This window comes from Primulina tabacum, chromosome 10, assembly GCF_025594145.1.
Source record: "Primulina tabacum isolate GXHZ01 chromosome 10, ASM2559414v2, whole genome shotgun sequence".
NCBI lineage: Eukaryota > Viridiplantae > Streptophyta > Magnoliopsida > Lamiales > Gesneriaceae > Primulina > Primulina tabacum.
The window spans coordinates 30648167-30668034 of NC_134559.1; the positions used below are offsets into that span (position 1 = coordinate 30648167).

Here is a 19868-nt window from a genome sequence, read left to right on the forward strand (position 1 = left end):
CACCACTCCTGAATTGGTGGCAGAACTGAATCAAGTGCGAAAGCACTTGAATATTGCTGTGTGGGTGGACGTCATCAAGGACGGTCACATGTATCAGCTGATGCTCCGCAAGGAATTGAAGATCCTGAGGCGCATAGCTCATTCTCACAGCTTTCTCATGACTGCTCTTTCTTCTCTATCTGTTTGGCTGAAATTTTGGATAATTGTAGTGGAGGAGAAGTATGATGATGTAATCCAGACCAACATTTATAAGTAATGAAATATTTATCTGGTTTTAACTCTGTTTTTCTGCAAATGATATATTTCATCAGCTGTGATATGTAAACAAATGAACTGATGAGAGACTAACTGTCATAAGTTGATCATGAACTGGGACTATTTAAACAACTATTAATAGAATTCAAACTGGTGTCAGTTGACAATGAACAACTGATAACTTAAAGTCCTTGGTAAATGTGAGAGACGCATTGATTAACTTGAGACTCTTCAGCTTCTCCAACGTCATTTTCCTATAATTAAGATGATAGTGATAAAAATGTGATGCAATATCAGTTCAAAAATATTTCAATATGTCTGATTCTGATGCATGCAGCAGCACTCATGTTCATGTTACTGAGCAGTCAACCCCTCGTTTAAAAGATATCAAGAGAAAGATGCAGATATATGTTTTTCAGAAGGTGATGTTAACATGGGAAAAGATTCATGAGTTGAAGAGGGTGAGTGACAGTGGTGCTATTCCTACTCGTGCTCAGGAGGCAAGAGCACTGAAATACCTTGCACGTTTTGAAGTGAGGCATGTTAGGGATTTGGTTGAAGACAAATGTCTTTTGGAGGCGATGCTATGGAAGGAGTGGCATGTTGTTGATAAGATTTCGAAATCTAGGGCATTTGCTAGAGTTCGAATTTATGAGTTAAATGATTGGGTTAGGGCGTGGCTGGATTCAGTTGATTCCATGATATCTTCTGTAAAATGGGAACGTTGGTATTCTTAATGAAGCGTTATTTTCAATTTGTTGTGTTCTTATTTTCTGCATATAATTCTGTTAGTGAAGCAATATTACTAATAATTTCTAAGATAAATCAATTAAACCAAGAATATTTCGAAAGTAAGAAAACTTAGCTTCGGGTAATGGTTTTGTGAAGATGTCAGCTGCTTGCTGTTCAGTTGAAATATATTCTAGTCGAATATCCTTCTTTAATGCATGATCCCTAATGAAGTGATCCCTGACATCTATATGCTTGGTTTTTGAGTGAAGAACTGGATTATAAGTGATGGCAATTGTGCTGGTATTATCACAAAATATGGGCGATTCAGTTGACGTTACTCCATAATCCTTCAGTTGTTGCTGAATCCAGATCAGTTGTGCACAACAGCTACCAGCAGCAAGATATTATGCTTCTGTTGTTGAGGTAGCTATGGATGTCTGCTTCTTGCTGAACCAAGAGATCAGTCTGTCTCCTAAGAACTGACAAGATCCACTTGTACTTTTGCGATCAAGCTTACATCCTGCATAATCTGCGTGTGAATATCCAACTAAATTGAAGGTGGAGTCTTTGGAATACCATAGCCCAACATTTTGCGTGTCCTTAAGATATCTCAGAATTCTTTTAGCAGCTGAGAAATGTGATTGCTTAGGATTTGCTTGAAATCTGGCACACATACAGACAGCAAAAACAATATCAGGTCGACTGGCTGTTAGGTACAACAATGAACCTATTAATCCTCTATATAATGTCGCCTCTACTGATATTCCCCCTTCGTCAGTATCTAGTTTAACTGATGAGCTCATGGGAGTAGTTGCAGCTGAGCATGATTCCATACCAAATTTCTTTAGCAACTCCTTTGTATATTTTGTTTGACTAATGAATATACCAGTTTCCAGTTGCTTCACTTGCAGTCCAAGAAAAAATGTCAGTTCACCCATCACGCTCATTTCAAACTTTTCCTGCATTAACTTAGCAAACTTTTTGCACAATTTGGGGTTAGTTGACCCAAATATTATATCATCAACATAAATTTGAACTAATAGAATATGATTATTTTTAGTAAATTTGAACAAGGTCTTATCAACTGATCCGACTGTAAAGTCATGATCAGTTAGGAATTTTGAAAGAGTTTCGTACCAAGCCCTGGGAGCTTGTTTAAGACCATATAATGCTTTGTTCAAATATTATACATGATCAGGAAGTTTGTGATTTACAAAACCTGGAGGTTGTTCAACATATACTTCTTCTTGTAACTGACCGTTTAGGAATGCACTCTTCACATCCATCTGCTAAACTTTGAAGTTTTTGTGAGATGCATAAGCAAGAAATATTCTGATTGCTTCCAATCTTGCAACTGGAGCATACGTCTCATCGTAGTCAATTCCTTCTTCTTGCCTATATCCTTGTGCTACTAGTCTTGCTTTGTTGCGTATAACTGAACCGTCCTCATTTAGTTTATTCCTGTACACCTATTTTGTACCTATAATGGTTTTTGAAGTTGGTCTTGGAACTAAGTTCCAGACGTTATTGTGAGTGAACTGATTCAGCTCTTCTTGCATAGCATTTACCCAGTTAGGATCAGCAAGAGCTTCATCAGTTTTCTTTGATTCCATTTGTGAGACAAAGGCTGAATGAATAAATAAATTTAACATTTGATTGCGAGTTCTTACTGGATCAGATGGATTTCCTATTACCAATTCTGGTGGATGTGATTTTCTCCATCTGTACTCAGCATTCGTTGCATCTGCAACTTCTTCATTTGGTAACTGAATGCAGTTTTCAGCTTCAGTTGATGCCTTGTCAGCTGATATTTGAATATTATCATTTTCCTTCAATAACTGATTGTCAGCATTGACTTCCTGCTCATTTAATTGATCCAATATCTCTGGTTCTGGTGTTTGAAGGATGTTTTGATTATTATGATTTTCATCTTTGTCATCATCTTCCAAACTGATATCTGAAAATCGACCAGCTAGCTCAACTTGATCAGTTGGCTTATTAGTTAGTGCAATTTCATCAAAATCAACATGCGCAGATTCTTCATCATTTAAAGTTTTCTTATTAAAGACTCTATAAGCTATATTAACTGATGAATATCCAAGGAATATTTCTTCTGCAGATTTGGCATCGAATGCTTTTAAGTAATTTTTACTATTATCATTAATAAAACATCTACAGCCGAATATTTTGAAATAAGTGATTATACTTTTTCTTCCATGCCAGATCTCATATGGTATTTTCATATGATTCTTATTAATCATTGATCTGTTCTGAGTATAACATGCAGTGTTTACTGCCTCCGCCCAAAATCTTTGAGAAATACCAGAATCAGCAAGCATTGTTCTAGCAGCTTCTTTAAGGGTTCGATTTCTTCTCTCAGCTACACCGTTTTGCTGAGGAGTTCTTGCTGCTGAGAGCTCATGCTTGATTCCAGCATTTTCTAGAAAGCTTGAAAGTGTTTGATTGATGAATTCAGTTCCTCGATCAGATCTGATTCGATCAATCCCAACTGATTTTTCATTTAAAAGTCTTTTAAAGAGTTTAATCAGTTGTGCAGCCGTATGGTCTTTGGATTTGAGAAAGATAACCCAAGTAAATCTTGAAAAATCATCTACGACCACCAAGGTGTATTTCATTCCCCCTAAGCTCATGACTGATATTGGACCGAAGAGATCCATGTGCAATAGTTCTAAGCATCGGGATGAAGACTTACAACCCTTGTTTTTGAAAGAAGATCGTACTTGTTTTCCATACTGACATGCTGAGCAAAGTTTTTCTTTTGAAAAATTTATTTTGGGCAAACCAGTTACAAGTTCATGTTTACTCAGATAGGCAATGGATTTAAAGTTTAAATGATTTAACCTTTTATGCCACAACCAGTTTTGAGATGATTTTGAAGCAATAAAGCAGACTGGTGCATGAGGCTGTTCATTCCAACTGACTTTATATGTGTTTCCACATCGTTTGCCAGTTAGTATGATTTCATCAGTTGATGTTTTAACTGAGCATGAGTTTTTATCAAATTGTACCGAGAATCCATTGTCGCATAACTGACTGATGCTAATCAAGTTATACTTCAGATTCTCTACTAATAAAACATCTTTAATAGTAAAGTTACCATGGATAAGCTTACCCTTACCCACGGTTTTACCTTTGAAATTATCTCCGAAACTGATGTTTGGACCACTATATTTGGTCAGTTGAGATAGCATACTTGCATCTCCTGTCATATGTCGTGAGCAACCGCTGTCCAAATACCATATTGAATTTTTATCTGTACCTGTTACTTGCAAGCACACACATAATATGATTTGGTACCCATATCTATTTGGGTCCAAAACTTATTAGTCTCTTTGGAACCCATACTTGGATTAGTCTAACTGACTTTCCAGTAGCTGTATTCCAAATGGTTTTTCTCGGCTTTTGTGTGCTTGGTGAGTAGTGTACAGTTGATACAGTATGTGTTTTAGTCTTATTCAACTGATTGTTCAATCTGTATCTCTTCTGAACTGGCTTGCAGTTATAGTAATTGACATAGTCATTCGAATAGTTTTTGTGAAATCTTTTTGATGACCCGCTTTGTGAATCAGTTGAAAGCTTTTGGCTATAGCCAATCCCGTATCTTCTAGCCTTGTTCAACTTCTCAGTAGGTTGTTCAATCAGTTTACTGGGCTCAATTTGTTCTTGTACCACTGCTGATTTGACAAAGTGAATGTACTTCCCTTTGTTCATTGTCAGCTTTGGTTGAGTATCATTTGAAAACGTTTCTCCTTGATTACTGAACCCTAAACTAGTTTTATCAGAAACTGATTTTTGTGAATTTTGCATCTCATTCAGTGCAGTAGACGACTTATTCCAAGATTGAATGAGTTTAGTCTGTTTTGAATTTTCAAGGATCAATTTCTGGGTCAGTGACTGATCTTTCTTTCTCTCTGCTTTTAACTCAGCAATTTCCCTTTTTAGACTCAACCCATCAACTGATTCATCAGTTTTTGTTTTATTGTCCATGGGATCATTTTGCTTTGACTTTATTTTCTCAAATGATGATGCAAGTTTCTGGTACTCATTTACCATTTCATGCAATGTTAAAATGAGTTCTTCTCGTGTAAAATCAGTTGAACTAAAATCAAATACCTGTTGACTTGTAGATTCTGCTTCTGTATCATTGGCCATTAGACATTTGACTTCCTCTTCATCACTTGAGCTATATGAGCTTTCTGGTTCTGATTCGTCACTATCAGTTTCTGCCCATTTGGATTTGTTCTCTTCAGCTAATAGAACCTCATGTTTCTTTTTGTAGGTTTTCTTATCATCTCTGGATCTTCTCTTATGTTCATATGATTTCTTTCTTCTGTCAGTTGATCCTTGACTGTCCTTTTTTGGTTTAGGACAGTCAGCAATATAATGACCTGTTTTGCCACAATTGTAGCAAGCATTTATTTCTTCTTTGGAATTGTTTCTCTGGTATTGCTTCTGAAAGTTTCCTTGGTTCTTTCTCATGAACCTCCCAAACTTTTTGATGAATAATGACATAGCATCATTGCTTAACTGATCGGCAGATTTCTCGACTGAACTGGTTGATTCAATTCTTACAGCTGCTAGAGCAGTTGTAGCTGTAGGAGTAAATGGTTCTCCTTCTCTGCTCTGCAATTCAAATTCATAAGCCTTTAAATCAGCAAATAGTTCATGAAGTTCGATCTGGTTCAAGTCTTTAGATTCTCTCATAGCCATAGTTTTGACATCTCATTCCTTTGGAAGACCTCTCATCACTTTTAGTGCAACCTCTTTGTTAGTATACACCTTTCCGAGTGCATTTAATTCATTTACAATACTGCTCACCCTTTCATCATACTCATTCATTGATTCTCCAACCTTCATTTTGATATTGTCAAATTTCTGAACAGCAACAGAGAGTTTATTTTCTTTTGTTTGGTCATTTCCTTCATATAACTGAATCAACTTTTCCCAAATTTCTTTTGCTGTTTTGCACATCTTTATTTTGGTGAATGTTGCTTTGTCCAGTGTTTTGTATAGAATATCTTTGGCCACATTCTCAAGATTGACTTTTCTTTTGTCCTCAGTTGTCCACTCTTCTCTGGGCTTTTGAATTCTCTGTGGTGCCCCTTCAGTTATGGCAATTGCTGTATTTGCTTTTAGAATCTTCATGGGTCCGTCTGTTATGATATACCACATGTCATCATCTTGTGCAGCTAAGTGAGCCTGCATTCTGATTTTCCAGTCATCGAAATCTTCTCTTGAGAACATAGGAATTTTATTGAATGAAGTCATGCTAGCAGATTTATAGATCAGAAGTATTCAAGAACAAGATTCAACCGCTCTGATACCACTTGATAGGATCGATTGACGTGTCAAGAGTGTTTAGAAGGGGGGGTTGAATAAACACTCTCAATTAATATTGGTCTTATCGAATTTTTGAGTTCAGTTTGGTGACAAACTGATTCTCTGAATCTTGTTGGTCAATATCAATTAGTTAAACTGAGGTAGTTGCGGAAGGTAACTGACTGACAGATAGAATACAGAACTGAAATAAAATACACAAGGATTGTTTCTGGATGTTCGGAGAATTCAATTACTCCTACGTCACCCCTTTTATCACAAGGATAGGATTTCCAATAAAAGACTTTGATCCAATACAACACTTGTACAGACCCACTTCAGTTAGGACTTACCCACTGCCTAAACTGAAACTCTTAGTATTACGAAATGATCTCTGTGCGTAACTGATCTTAGCACTATTGAATTAACAAATATTACAGAGTGCTAGTTTGCTCAACTTATAGCCTTGATTGCTACGAATAAATCAAGTAAGAGTGAGCTGAGATTTTGACAGAGTAATAGCAAGTTTTGAATGATGTATCGTCACTTCTTCTTTTTCTTCTGCCATATTTATACTCTTCTTTTCCAACGGTAATCTTGAGATAAATTTGAATATTTGTATCCGTTGGTTTCCACTTGATTATTCCTTCGATATTGTTTGCTTCATTTATTGTAATTCGGCGTCTTAATTGCTTTGTCCGGAATGCGTTGTTTTAAGTAGTCTTGGTTGTTGTGCGGTGCTCTTGTAATCTGTTCTGTCTTCTTTGTTCTTTCCCGAGACATCTTCAGTTGAGAGACTTTGAGGCATTCGGCTGAATGTTTTAACTGATCAGTTCCAACTGATCAGTTTACTCTGTATCAATGTATCAGCTGATTTCAGTTGATAAGTTCAGTTGCCGAATTTGCTTGCGCGTATCAGTTGATTCATATTTTGTTAATCGATTGATTCATGTTTTGTCAAACTCCAGAATCTAGTTTCCAACAGGATATAAGAATAAACATCCCACTCAATGTCGGGTGCGATCATACCAGCACTAATGCACCGGATCCCATCAGAACTCCGAAGTTAAGCGTGCTTGGGCGAGAGCAGTACTAGGATGGGTGACCCCTTGAGAAGTCCTTGTGTTGCACCCCTTTTCGTGTTTTTCTATTTTTGATTACTTTTTGACAGACGATTTTCGGCTCAAATCATCTGAATCTCGATCGGGACCAGATAAGACATGTGAAATGAAAGTAGCTCGGGCACTGCCAGATTTGGACAAAATTGTAGGCTAATTTGATTGTAAACGGGCAAACAGACGAGACTCATTGCTACGCAATGAGATGACGAGATTTTAGCCGAATTCCTTCTTTAAGACCTTCTAATTTGCGATTTACCGCTTCTGTTAAGTTTTCGTTTCCTCGAGAAATCCGCATAGGAAGTTCGAAATTCGATTCCGGTTCCATTTTATCGTATCCCAGGCATAATAATAGCTTTGCATTCATTATTTCCTTCTTCTATTTTTTTTTTATTTTCTGGGAACATTTATCGATTTTTGTTGTCGTGAGCCGGTTCTATGCGGGAGAGTATGACGCAGATTACTCCAGAGACGGTTAACTCATTAAAAACAATTATTTCGACTTTTTTATCCATAATTTACGTAAACGGTCGAGACACGAGGCCTTCCCAGGGTGCTCACCCATCCTAGCTCTGCCATCGCGCGAGAACGCTTAACTTCATGGTTATGATTGGGCGAGAGCAGTGCCGCATGTTGTCCATCGCCGCCCGCTCCACACGTACTCGAGGGATATAAGAATAAACATCCCACTCAAAGTCGCGTGCGATCATACCAGCACTAATGCATCGGATCCCTTCAGAATTCCGAAGTTAAGCGTGCTTGGGCGAGAGCAGTACTAGGATGGATGACCCCCTGGGAAGTCCTTGTGTTGCACCCCTTTTCGTGTCTTTCTATTTTTGATTACTTGTTGGCAGACGATTTTCGGCATAAATCATCTGAATCTCGATCGGGACCAGATAAGATATGTGAAATGAAAGTAGCTCGGGCATTGCCGGATTTGGACAAAATTGTAGGCTAATTTGATTGTAAACGGGCAAACGGACGAGACTCATTACTACGCAATGAGCTGACGAGATTTTAGCCGAATTCTTTCTCTAAGACCCTCTAATTTGCGATTTACCGCTTCTGTTAAGCTTTTGTTTTTACGAGAAATCCATTTAGGAAGTTCTAAATTCGATTCCGGTTCCATTTTATCGTATCCCAGGCATAATAATAGCTTTACATTCTTTATTTCCTTCTTCTTATTTTTTTTCCTATTTTCTGGGTACAATAATCGATTTTTGTTGTCGTGAGCCGGTTCTGTGCGGAAGGGTATGACGCAGATTACCCCGAAGACGGTTAACTCATTAAAAACAATTATTTCGACTGAAATCAACGTAGCTCGGGCACTGCCGGATTTGGACAAAATTGTAGGCAAATTTGATTGTAAACGCGCAAACGAACGAGACTCGTTACTCCGCAATGAGCTGGCAAGAATTAATCCAAATTTCTTCTCTATGACCCTCTAATTTGCGATTTACCGCATCTGTTAAGCTTCCGTTTCCTCGAGAAATCCGCTTAGGAAGTCTGAAATTCGATTCCGGTTTCATTTTATCGAATCCCAAGCATAATATTAGCTTTACATTCGCTATTTCCTTCTTCTTATTTTTTTTTTCTATTTTCTGGGTACATTTAATGATCTAGTGAGATTTTAGCCGAATTCCTTATCTAAGACCCTCTAATTTGCGATTTTCCGCTTCAGTTAAGCTTCCGTTTCCTCGAGAAAAAAGGTTTAGGAAGTTCGAAATTCGATTCCAATTCCATTTTATCGTATCCCAGGCATAATAATAGCTTTACATTCGCTATTTTCTTTTCTTATTTTTTTTCTATTTTCTGGGAACATTTAGTTATTTTTGTTGTCGTGAGCCGGTTCTGTGCAAAACGGTATGATGCAGATTACTCCCGAGATGGATAACTAATTAAAAACAATTATTTCGACAGTTTTAGCCATAATTTACGTAAACGATCGCGACACGAGGTCTTCCCAGGAAGGTCACCCATCCTAGCTCTGCCATCGCGCCAGAACCCTTAACTTCATGGTTCTGTTTGGGCGAGAGCAGTGCCGCGTGTTGTCCATCGCCGCCCGCTCCACACGTACTCGAGGGATATAAGAATAAACATCCCACTCAATGTCGGGTGCGATCATACAAGCACTAATGCACCGGATCCCATCAGAACTCCGAAGTTAAGCATGCTTGGGAGAGAGCAGTACTAGGATGCGTGACCCCCTGGGAAGTTCTCGTGTTGCACCCATTTTCGTGTTTTTCTATTTATGATTACTTGTTGACAGACGATTTTTGGCTCAAATCATCTGAATCTGGATCGTGACCAGATAAGACATTAGAAATCAACATAGCTCGGGCACTGCCGGATTTGGACAAAATTGTAGGCTAATTTGATTGTAAACGGGCAAACGACCGAGACTCTTTACTACGCAATGAGCTGACGAGATTTTAGCCGAATTCCTTCTCTAAGACCCTCTAATTTGCGATTTACCGCTTTTGTTAAGCTTCCGTTTCCTCGAGAAATCCGTTTAGGAAGTTCTAAATTCGATTCCAGTTCCATTTTATCGTATCCCAGGCATAATAATAGCTTTACATTCGCTATTTCTTCTTCTTATTTTTTTTCTATTTTCTGGGAACATTTATCAATTTTTGTTGTCGTGAGCCGGTTCTGTGCGGAAGGGTATGACGCAGATTACTCCGGAAACGGTTAACTCATTAAAAACAATTATTTCAACTGTTTTATCCATAATTTATGTAAACGGTCGCGACACGAGGTCTTCCAAGGGAGGTCACCCATCCTAGCACTACCATCGCGCCAGAACGCTTAACTTCGTGGTTATGATTGGGCGAGAGCAGTGCCGCGTGTTGTCCATCGCCGCCCGCTCTACACGTACTTAAGGGATATAAGAATAAACATCCCACTCAATATCGTGTGCTATCATACCAGCACTAATGCACCGGATCCCATCATAACTCCGAAGTTTAGCGTGCTTGGGAGAGAGCAGTACTAGGATGGGTGACCCCCTGGGAAGTCCTCGTGTTGTACCCCTTTTCGTGTTTTTCTATTTTTGATTACTTGTTGACGGACGATTTTCGGCTCAAATCATCTAAATCTGGATCGGGACCAAATAAGACTTGTGAAATCAGGGTAGCTCGGGTACTGCCTGATTTTGACAAAATTGTAGGCTAATTTTATTGTAAACGGGCAAACGGACGAGACTCATTACTCCGCAAAGTGCTCGCGAGATTTTAGCTAAATTTCTTCTCTAAGACCCTCTAATTTGCGATTTTCCGCTTCAGTTAAGCTTCCGTTTCCTCGAGAAAAAATGTTTAGGAAGTTCGAAATTCGATTCCAATTCCATTTTATCGTATCCCAGGCATAATAATAGCTTTACATTCGCTATTTTCTTCTTCTTATTTTTTTTCTATTTTCTGGGAACATTTAGTTATTTTTGTTGTCATGAGCCGGTTCTGTGCAAAACGGTATGATGCAGATTACTCCCGAGATGGATAACTAATTAAAAACAATTATTTCGACAGTTTTAGCCATAATTTACGTAAACGATCGCGACACGAGGTCTTCCCAGGAAGGTCACCCATCCTAGCTCTGCCATCGCGCCAGAACCCTTAACTTCATGGTTCTGTTTGGGCGAGAGCAGTGCCGCGTGTTGTCCATCGCCGCCCGCTCCACACGTACTCGAGGGATATAAGAATAAACATCCCACTCAATGTCGGGTGCGATCATACAAGCCCTAATGCACCGGATCCCATCAGAACTCCGAAGTTAAGCATGCTTGGGAGAGAGCAGTACTAGGATGGGTGACCCCCTGAGAAAGTCCTCGTGTTGCACCCCTTTTCGTGTTTTTCTATTTTTGATTACTTGTTGACAGAAGATTTTCGGCTCAAATCATCTGAATCTCGATCGGGACCAGATAAGACATGTGAAATGAAAGTAGCTCGGGCACTGCCGGATTTGGACAAAATTGTAGGCTAATTTGATTGTAAACGGGCAAACGGACGAGACTCATAATTACGCAATGAGCTGACGAGATTTCAGCCGAATTCCTTTTCTAAGACCCTCTTATTAGCGATTTACCGCCTCTGTTAAGCTTTCGTTTCCTCGAGAAATAATCATAGGAAGTTCGAAATTCGATTCCGGTTCCATTTTATCGTATCCCAGGCATAATAATAGCTTTACATTCGTTATTTCCTTCTTCTTATTTTTTTTTCTATTTTCTGTGAACATTTATCGATTTTTGTTGTCGTGAGCCGGTTCTGTGCGGAAGGGTATGACGCAGATTACTCCGGAGACGGTTAACTCATTAAAAACAATATTTCGACTGTTTTATCCATAATTTACGTAAACGGTCGCGACACGAGGTCTTCCCAGGAAGGTCACCCATCCTAGCTCTGCCATCGCGCCAGAACGCTTAACTTCATGGTTATGATTGGGCGAGAGCAGTGCCGCGTGTTGTCGATCGCCGCCCGCTCCACACGTACTCGAGGGATATAAAAATAAACATCCCACTCAATGTCGGGTGCGATCATACCAGCAATAATGCACCGAATCCCATCAGAATTCCGAAGTCAAGCGTGCTTGGGCGAGAGCAGTACTAGGATGGGTGACCCCCAGGGAAGTCCTCGTGTGGCACCCTTTTCGTGTTTTTCTATTTTTGATTGCTTGTTGACAGACGATTTTCGGCTCAAATCATCTGAATCTCGATCGGGACCAGATAAGACATGTGAAATGAAAGTAGCTCGGGCACTGCCGGATTTGGACAAAATTGTAGGCTAATTTGATTGTAAACGGGCAAACGGACGAGACTCATACTACGCAATGAGCTGACGAGATTTTAGCCGAATTTCTTCTCTAAGACCCTCTAATTTACGATTTACCGCCTCTGTTAAGCTTTCGTTTCCTCGAGAAATCCGCATAGGAAGTTCGAAATTCCATTCCGGTTCCATTTTATCGTTTCCCAGGCATAATAATAGCTTTACATTCGTTATTTCCTTCTTCTTATTTTTTTTTTCTATTTTCTGTGAACATTTATCGATTTTTGTTGTCGTGAGCCGGTTCTGTGCGGAAGGGTATGACGCAGATTACTCCGGAGACGGTTAACTCATTAAAAACAATATTTCGACTATTTTATCCATAATTTACGTAAACGGTCGCGACACGAGGACTTCCGAGGGAGGTCACCCATCCTAGCTCTGCCATCGCGCCAGAACGCGTAACTTCATGGTTATGATTGGGCGAGAGCAGTGCCGCGTGTTGTCCATCGCCGCCCGCTCCACACGTACTCAAGGGATATAAGAATAAACATCCCACTCAATGTTGCGTGCGATCATATCAGCACTAATGCACCGGATCCCATCAGAACTCCGAAGTTAAGCGTGCTTGGGCGAGAGCAGTATCAGGATGGGTGACCCCCTGGGAAGTCCTCGTGTTCCACCCCTTTTCGTGTTAGCCGAATTACTTCTCTAAGACCCTCTAATTTGCGATTACCGCTTCTGTTAAGCTTTCGTTTCCTCGAGAAATCCGCTTAAGAAGTTCGAAATTCGATTCCGGTTCCATTTTATCGTATCACAGGCATAATAATAGCTTTAAATTCGTTATTTCCTTCTTCTTATTTTTTTTTAATTTTCTGGGAACATTTATCGATTTTTGTTGTCGTTAGCCGGTTCTGTGCGGAAGGGTATGACGCAGATTACTCCGGAGACAGATAACTCATTAAAAACAATTATTTCGACTGTTTTATCCATAATTTACGTAAACGGTCGCGACACGAGGTCTTTCCAGGGAGGTCACCCATCCTACCTCTGCCATCGCGCCAGAACGCTTAACTTCATGGTTATGATTGGGCGAGAGCAGTGCCGCGTGTTGTCCATCGCCACCCGCTCCACACGCACTCTAGGGATATAAGAATAAACATCCCACTCAATGTTGGGTGCGATCATACCAGCCCTAATGCACCGGATCCCATCAGAACTCCGAAGTTAAGCGTGCTTGGGCAAGTGCAGTAGTAGGATGGGTGACCCCCTGAGAAAGTCCTCGTGTTGCACCCCTTTTCGTGTTTTTCTATTTTTGATTACTTGTTGGCAGACGATTTTCGACTCAAATCATCTGAATCTCGATCGGGACCAGATAAGACATTGGAAATGAAAGTAGCTCGGGCACTGCCGGATTTGGACAAAATTGTAGGCTAATTTGATTGTAAACGGGCAAACGGACGAGACTCATTACTACGCAATGAGCTGACGAGATTTTAACCGAATTCCTTCTCTAAGACCCTCTAATTTGCGATTTACCGCTTCTGTTAAGTTTTCGTTTCCTCGAGAAATCCGCTTAGGAAGTTCGAAATTCGATTCCGGTTCCATTTTATCGTATCCCAGGCATAATAATAGCTTTACATTCGTTATTTCCTTTTTCTTATTTTTTTTCTATTTTCTGGGAACATTTATCGATTTTTGTTGTCGTGAACCGGTTCTTTGCGGAAGGGTATGACGCAGATTACTCCGGAGACGGTTAACTCATTAAAAAAAATTATTTCGACGGTTTTATCCATAATTTACGTAAACGGTCGCGACACGAGGTCTTCCTAGGGAGGTCACCCATCCTAGCTCTGCCATCGCGCCAGAACGCTTAACTTCATGGTTATGATTGGGCGAGAGCAGTGCCGCGTGTTGTCCATCGCCGCCCGCTCCACACGTACTCGAGGGATATAAGAATAAACATCACACTCAATGTTTGGGGCGATCATAGCAGCACTAATGCACCGGATCCCATCAGAACTCCGAAGTTAAACGTGCTTTGGCGAGAGCAGTACTAGGATGGGTAACCCCCAGGGAGTTCTCGTGTTGCACCCCTTCTCGTGTTTTTCTATTTTTGATTACTTTTTGACAGACGATTTTCGGCTTAAATCATCTGAATCTCGATCGGGACCAGATAAGACATGTGAAATGAAAGTAGCTCGGGCACTGCCGGATTTGAACAAAATTGTAGGATAATTTGATTGTAAACGGGCAAACGGACGAGACTCATTACTACGAAATGAGCTGACGAGATTTTAGCCAAATTCCTTTTCTAAGACCCTCTAATTTGCGATTTAACGCTTCATTTAAGCTTTCATTTCCTCGAGAAATCCACATAGGAAGTTCGAAATTCGATTCCGGTTCCATTTTATCGTATCCCAAACATAATAATAGCTTTACATTCGTTATTTTTCTTCTTCTTATTTTTTTTTCTATTTTCTGTGAACATTTATCGATTTTTTTTGTCGTGAGCCGGTTCTGTGCGGAAGGGTATAACGCAGGTTACTCCGGAGACGGTTAACTCATTAAAAAAATATTTCGACTGTTTTATCCATAATTTATGTAAACGGTCGCGACACGAGGTCTTCCTAGGGAAGTCACCCATCCTAGCTCTGCCATCGCGCCAGAACGCTTAACTTCATGGTTATGATTAGGCGAGAGAAGTGCCGCGTGTTGTCCATCGCCGCCCGCTCCACACGTACTCGAGGGATATAAGAATAAACATCCACTCAAAGTCCCGTGCGATCATACCAGCACTAATGCATCGGATCCCTTCAGAATTCCGAAGTTAAGCGTGCTTGGGCGAGAGCAGTATTAGGATGGGTGACCCCCTGGGAGTCCTCGTGTTGCACCCTTTTCGTGTTTTTCTATTTTTGATTACTTTTTGACAGACGATTTTCGGCTTAAATCATCTGAATCTCGATCGGGACCAGATAAGACATGTGAAATGAAAGTAGCTCGGGCACTGCCGGATTTGGACAAAATTGTAGGCTAATTTGATTGTAAACGGGCAAACGGACGAGACTCATTACTACGCAATGAGCTGACGAGATTTCTGCCGAATTCATTTTCTAAGACCCTCTAATTTGCGATTTACCTCTTTTGTTAAGCTTTCGTTTCCTCGAGAAATCCGCATAGGAAGTTCTAAATTCGATTCCGGTTCCATTTTATCGTATCCCAGGCATAATAATAGCTTTACATTCGTTATTTCCTTCTTCTTATTTTTTTTTCTATTTTCTGTGAACATTTATTGATTTTTGGTGTCGTGAGCCGGTTCTGTGCGGAAGGGTATGACGCAGATTACTCCGGAGACGGTTAACTCATTAAAAACAATATTTCGACTGTTTTATCCATAATTTACGTAAACGGTCGCGACACGAGGTCTTCCCAGGGAGGTCACCCATCCTAGCTCTGCCATCGCGCCAGAACGCTTAACTTCATGGTTATGATTGGGCGAGAGCAGTGCCGCGTGTTGTCCATCGCTGCCCGCTCCACACGTACTCGAGGGATATAAGAATAAATATCCCACCCAATGTCGGGTGCGATCATACCAGCACTAATGCACCGTATCCCATCAAAACTTCGAAGTTAAGCGTGCTTGGGCGGGAGCAGTATCAGGATGGGTGACCCCCTGGGAGGGAAGTCCTCGTGTTGCACCTTTTTTCATGTTTTTCTATTTTTGATTACTTGTTGACAGACGATTTTCGGCTCAAATCATCTGAATCTCGATCGAGACCAGATAAGACATGTGAAATGAAAGTAGCTCGGGCACTGCCGGATTTGGACAAAATTGTAGGCTAATTTGATTGTAAACAGGCAAACGGACGAGACTCATTGCTACGCAATGAGCTGACGAGATTTTAGCCGAATTCCTTCTCTAAGACCCTCTAATTTCCGATTTACCGCTTCTGTTAAGCTTTCGTTTCCTCGAGAAATCCGCTTAGGAAGTTCGAAATTCGATTCCGGTTCCATTTTATCGTATCCCAGGCATAATAATAGCTTTACATTTGTTATTTCCTTCTTTTGATTTTTTTTTTCTATTTTCTGGGAACATTTATCGATTTTTGTTGTCGTGAATAGGTTCTGTGCGGAAGAGTATGACGCAGATTACTCCGGAGACGGTTAACTCATTTAAAACAATTATTTCGACTTTTTTATCCATAATTTACGTAAACGGTCGCGACACGAGGTCTTTCCAGGGAGGTCACCCATCCTACCTCTTACATCGCGCCAGAACGCTTAACTTCATGGTTATGATTGGGCGAGAGCAGTGCCGCCTGTTGTCCATCGCCGCCCGCTCCACACGTACTCGAGAGATATAAGAATAAACATCCCACTCAATGTCGGGTGCGATCATACCAGCACTAATGCACCGGATCCCATCAGAACTCCGAAGTTAAGCGTGCTTGGGCAAGAGCAGTACTAGGATGGGTGACCCCCTAGTCCTCGTGTTGCTTCCCTTTTCGTGTTTTTCTATTTTTGATTACTTGTTGACAGACGATTTTCGGCTCAAATCATCTGAATCTCGATCGGGACCAGATAAGACATGTGAAATGAAAGTAGCTCGGGCACTGCCGAATTTGGACAAAATTGAAGGCTAATTTGATTGTTAACGGGCAAACGGACGAGACTCATACTACGCAATGAGCTGACGAGATTTTAGCCGAATTCCTTCTCTAAGACCCTCTAATTTGCGATTTACCGCTTCTGTTAAGTTTTCGTTTCCTCGAGAAATCTGCTTAGGAAGTTTGAAATTCGATTCCGGTTCCATTTTATCGTATCCCAGGCATAATAATAGCTTTACATTCGTTATTTCCTTCTTCTTATTTTTTTTCTATTTTCTGGGAACATTTATCGATTTTTGTTGTCGTGAACCGGTTCTTTGCGGAAGGGTATGACGCAGATTACTCCGGAGACGGTTAACTCATTAAAAACAATTATTTCGACTGTTTTATCCATAATTTACGTAAACGGTTGCGACACGAGGTCTTCCTAGGGAGGTCACCCATCCTAGCTCTGCCATCGCGCCAGAACGCTTAACTTCATGGTTATGATTGGGCGAGAGCAGTGCCGCGTGTTGTCCATCGCCGCCCGCTCCACACGTACTCGAGGGATATAAGAATAAACATCCCACTCAATGTCTGGGGCGATCATAGCAGCACTAATGCACCGGATCCCATCAGAACTCCGAAGTTAAACGTGCTTTGGCGAGAGCAGTACTAGGATGGATAACCCCCTGTGAGTTCTCGTGTTGCACCCCTTTTCGTGTTTTTCTATTTTTGATTACTTTTTGACAGACGATTTTCGGCTTAAATCATCTAAATCTCGATCGGGACCAGATAAGACATGTGAAATGAAAGTAGCTCGGGCACTGCCGGATTTGAACAAAATTGTAGGCTAATTTGATTGTAAACGGGCAAACGGACGAGACTCATTACTACGAAATGAGCTGACGAGATTTTAGCCGAATTCCTTTTCTAGACCCTCTAATTTGCGGTTTACCGCTTCTGTTAAGCTTTCGTTTCCTCGAGAAATCCGCATAGGAAGTTCGAAATTCGATTCCGGTTCCATTTTATCGTATCCCAAACATAATAATAGCTTTACATTCGTTATTTTTCTTCTTCTTATTTTTTTTTCTATTTTCTGTGAACATTTATCGATTTTTTTGTCGTGAGCCGGTTCTGTGCGGAAGGGTATGACGCAGGTTACTCCGGAGACGGTTAACTCATTAAAAACAATATTTCGACTGTTTTATCCATAATTTATGTAAACGGTCGCGACACGAGGTCTTCCTAGGGAAGTCACCCATCCTAGCTCTGCCATCGCGCCAGAACGCTTAACTTCATGGTTATGATTAGGCGAGAGCAGTGCCGCGTGTTGTCCATCGCCGCCCGCTCCACACGTACTCGAGGGATATAAGAATAAACATCCACTCAAAGTCCCGTGCGATCATACCAGAACTAATGCATCGGATCCCTTCAGAATTCCGAAGTTAAGAGTGCGTGGGCGAGAGCAGTACTAGGATGGGTGACCCCCTGGGAAGTCCTCGTGTTGCACCTCTTTTCGTGTTTTTCTATTTTTGATTACTTTTTGACAAACGATTTTCGGCTTAAATCATCTGAATCTCGATCGGGACCAGATAAGACATGTGAAATGAAAGTAGCTCGGGCACTGCCAGATTTCGACAAAATTGTATGCTAATTTGATTGTAAACGGCAAACGGACGAGACTCAATACTACGCAATGAGCTGACGAGATTTTAGCCGAATTCCATTTCTAAGACCCTCTAATTTGCGATTTACCGCTTCTGTTAAGCTTTTGTTTCCTCGAGAAATCCGCTTAGGAAGTTCGAAATTCGATTCCGGTTCCATTTTATCGTATCCCAGGCATAATAATAGCTTTACATTCGTTATTTCCTTCTTCTTATTTTTTTTTCTATTTTCTGTGAACATTTATCGATTTTTGTTGTCTTGAGCCGGTTCTGTGCGGAAGGGTATGACGCAAATTACTCTATAGACGGTTAACTCATTAAAAACAATATTTCGACGGTTTTATCCATAATTTACGTAAACGGTCGCGACACGAGGTCTTCCCAGGGAGGTCACCCATCCTAGCTCTGCCATCGCGCCAGAACGCTTAACTTCATGGTTATGATTGGGCGAGAGCAGTGCCGCATGTTGTCCATCGCCGCCCGCTCCACACGTACTCGAGGGATATAAGAATAAATATCCCACCCAATGTCAGGTGCGATCATACCAGCACTAATGCACCGGATTCCATCAGAACTCCGAAGTTAAGCGTGCTTGGGCGAGAGCAGTACTAGGATGGGTGATCCCCTGAAATGAAAGTTGCTCGGGCACAGCCGGATTTGGACAAAATTGTAGGCTAATTTGATTGTAAACGGGCAAACGGACGAGACTCATTACTACGCAATTAGCTGACGATATTTTAGCCGAATTCCTTCTCTAAGACCCTCTAATTTGCGATTTACCGCTTCTGTTAAGTTTTCGTTTCCTCGAGAAATCCGCTTAGGAAGTTCGAAATTCGATTCATGTTGCATTTTATCGTATCCCAGGCATAATAATAGCTTTACATTCGTTATTTCCTTCTTCTTATTTTTTTTTCTTTTTTCTGTGAACATTTATCGATTTTTGTTGTCGTGAGCCGGTTCTGTGCGGAAGGGTATGACGCAGATTACTCCAGAGACGGTTAACTCATTAAAAACAATATTTCGACTGTTTTATCCATAATTTATGTAAACGGTCGCGACACGAGGTCTTCCCAGGGAGGTCACCCATCCTAGCTCTGCCATCGCGCCAGAACGCTTAACTTCATGGTTATGATTGGGCGAGAGCAGTGCCGCGTGTTGTCCATCGCCGCCCGCTCCACACGTACTCGAGGGATATAAGAATAAACATCCCACTCAATGTCGGGTGCGATCATACCAGTATTAATGCACCGGATCCCATCAGAACTCCTAAGTTAAGCGAGCTTGGGCGAGAGCAGTACTATGATAGGTGACCCCCTGGGAAGTCCTCGTGTTGCACCCCTTTTCGTGTTTTTCTATTTTTGATTATTTGTTGACAGACGATTTTTGGCTAAAATCATCTGAATCTCGATCGGGACCAGA

At 40.9% G+C, this 19868-nt stretch overlaps 13 non-coding genes and 3 pseudogenes across 13 annotated transcripts; all 16 read left to right on the plus strand.

Annotated features, from left to right (window-relative positions):
* Positions 1–7339: 7339 nt before the first annotated feature.
* LOC142508562 (5S ribosomal RNA) lies at positions 7340–7458 on the plus strand. The gene has a single exon (XR_012806769.1). It is a non-coding gene; the product is annotated as a 5S ribosomal RNA (ribosomal RNA).
* A 682-nt stretch (positions 7459–8140) lies between these two features.
* On the plus strand, positions 8141–8259 carry LOC142506555 (5S ribosomal RNA). The gene has a single exon (XR_012804844.1). It is a non-coding gene; the product is annotated as a 5S ribosomal RNA (ribosomal RNA).
* Positions 8260–9555: 1296 nt separating this feature from the next.
* LOC142508752 (5S ribosomal RNA) lies at positions 9556–9674 on the plus strand. Its single transcript, XR_012806955.1, has one exon. It is a non-coding gene; the product is annotated as a 5S ribosomal RNA (ribosomal RNA).
* A 682-nt stretch (positions 9675–10356) lies between these two features.
* On the plus strand, positions 10357–10475 carry LOC142510427 (5S ribosomal RNA). Its single transcript, XR_012808538.1, has one exon. It is a non-coding gene; the product is annotated as a 5S ribosomal RNA (ribosomal RNA).
* Positions 10476–11159: 684 nt separating this feature from the next.
* On the plus strand, positions 11160–11279 carry LOC142509445 (5S ribosomal RNA). Its single transcript, XR_012807619.1, has one exon. It is a non-coding gene; the product is annotated as a 5S ribosomal RNA (ribosomal RNA).
* A 683-nt stretch (positions 11280–11962) lies between these two features.
* On the plus strand, positions 11963–12081 carry LOC142508531 (5S ribosomal RNA). The gene has a single exon (XR_012806740.1). It is a non-coding gene; the product is annotated as a 5S ribosomal RNA (ribosomal RNA).
* A 682-nt stretch (positions 12082–12763) lies between these two features.
* On the plus strand, positions 12764–12882 carry LOC142517025 (5S ribosomal RNA). Its single transcript, XR_012812788.1, has one exon. It is a non-coding gene; the product is annotated as a 5S ribosomal RNA (ribosomal RNA).
* A 490-nt stretch (positions 12883–13372) lies between these two features.
* Positions 13373–13492, plus strand: LOC142506320 (5S ribosomal RNA). The gene has a single exon (XR_012804615.1). It is a non-coding gene; the product is annotated as a 5S ribosomal RNA (ribosomal RNA).
* Positions 13493–14175: 683 nt separating this feature from the next.
* Positions 14176–14293, plus strand: LOC142509457 (5S ribosomal RNA). Its single transcript, XR_012807630.1, has one exon. It is a non-coding gene; the product is annotated as a 5S ribosomal RNA (ribosomal RNA).
* A 682-nt stretch (positions 14294–14975) lies between these two features.
* LOC142509195 (5S ribosomal RNA) lies at positions 14976–15093 on the plus strand. Its single transcript, XR_012807380.1, has one exon. It is a non-coding gene; the product is annotated as a 5S ribosomal RNA (ribosomal RNA).
* A 682-nt stretch (positions 15094–15775) lies between these two features.
* Positions 15776–15898, plus strand: LOC142510332 (5S ribosomal RNA). Its single transcript, XR_012808451.1, has one exon. It is a non-coding gene; the product is annotated as a 5S ribosomal RNA (ribosomal RNA).
* Positions 15899–16583: 685 nt separating this feature from the next.
* Positions 16584–16698, plus strand: LOC142511054 (5S ribosomal RNA; annotated as a pseudogene).
* A 682-nt stretch (positions 16699–17380) lies between these two features.
* LOC142510590 (5S ribosomal RNA) lies at positions 17381–17498 on the plus strand (annotated as a pseudogene).
* Positions 17499–18179: 681 nt separating this feature from the next.
* On the plus strand, positions 18180–18298 carry LOC142508818 (5S ribosomal RNA). Its single transcript, XR_012807021.1, has one exon. It is a non-coding gene; the product is annotated as a 5S ribosomal RNA (ribosomal RNA).
* A 682-nt stretch (positions 18299–18980) lies between these two features.
* On the plus strand, positions 18981–19101 carry LOC142512747 (5S ribosomal RNA; annotated as a pseudogene).
* Positions 19102–19669: 568 nt separating this feature from the next.
* Positions 19670–19788, plus strand: LOC142517482 (5S ribosomal RNA). The gene has a single exon (XR_012813227.1). It is a non-coding gene; the product is annotated as a 5S ribosomal RNA (ribosomal RNA).
* The last annotated feature ends 80 nt before the right edge of the window (positions 19789–19868 follow it).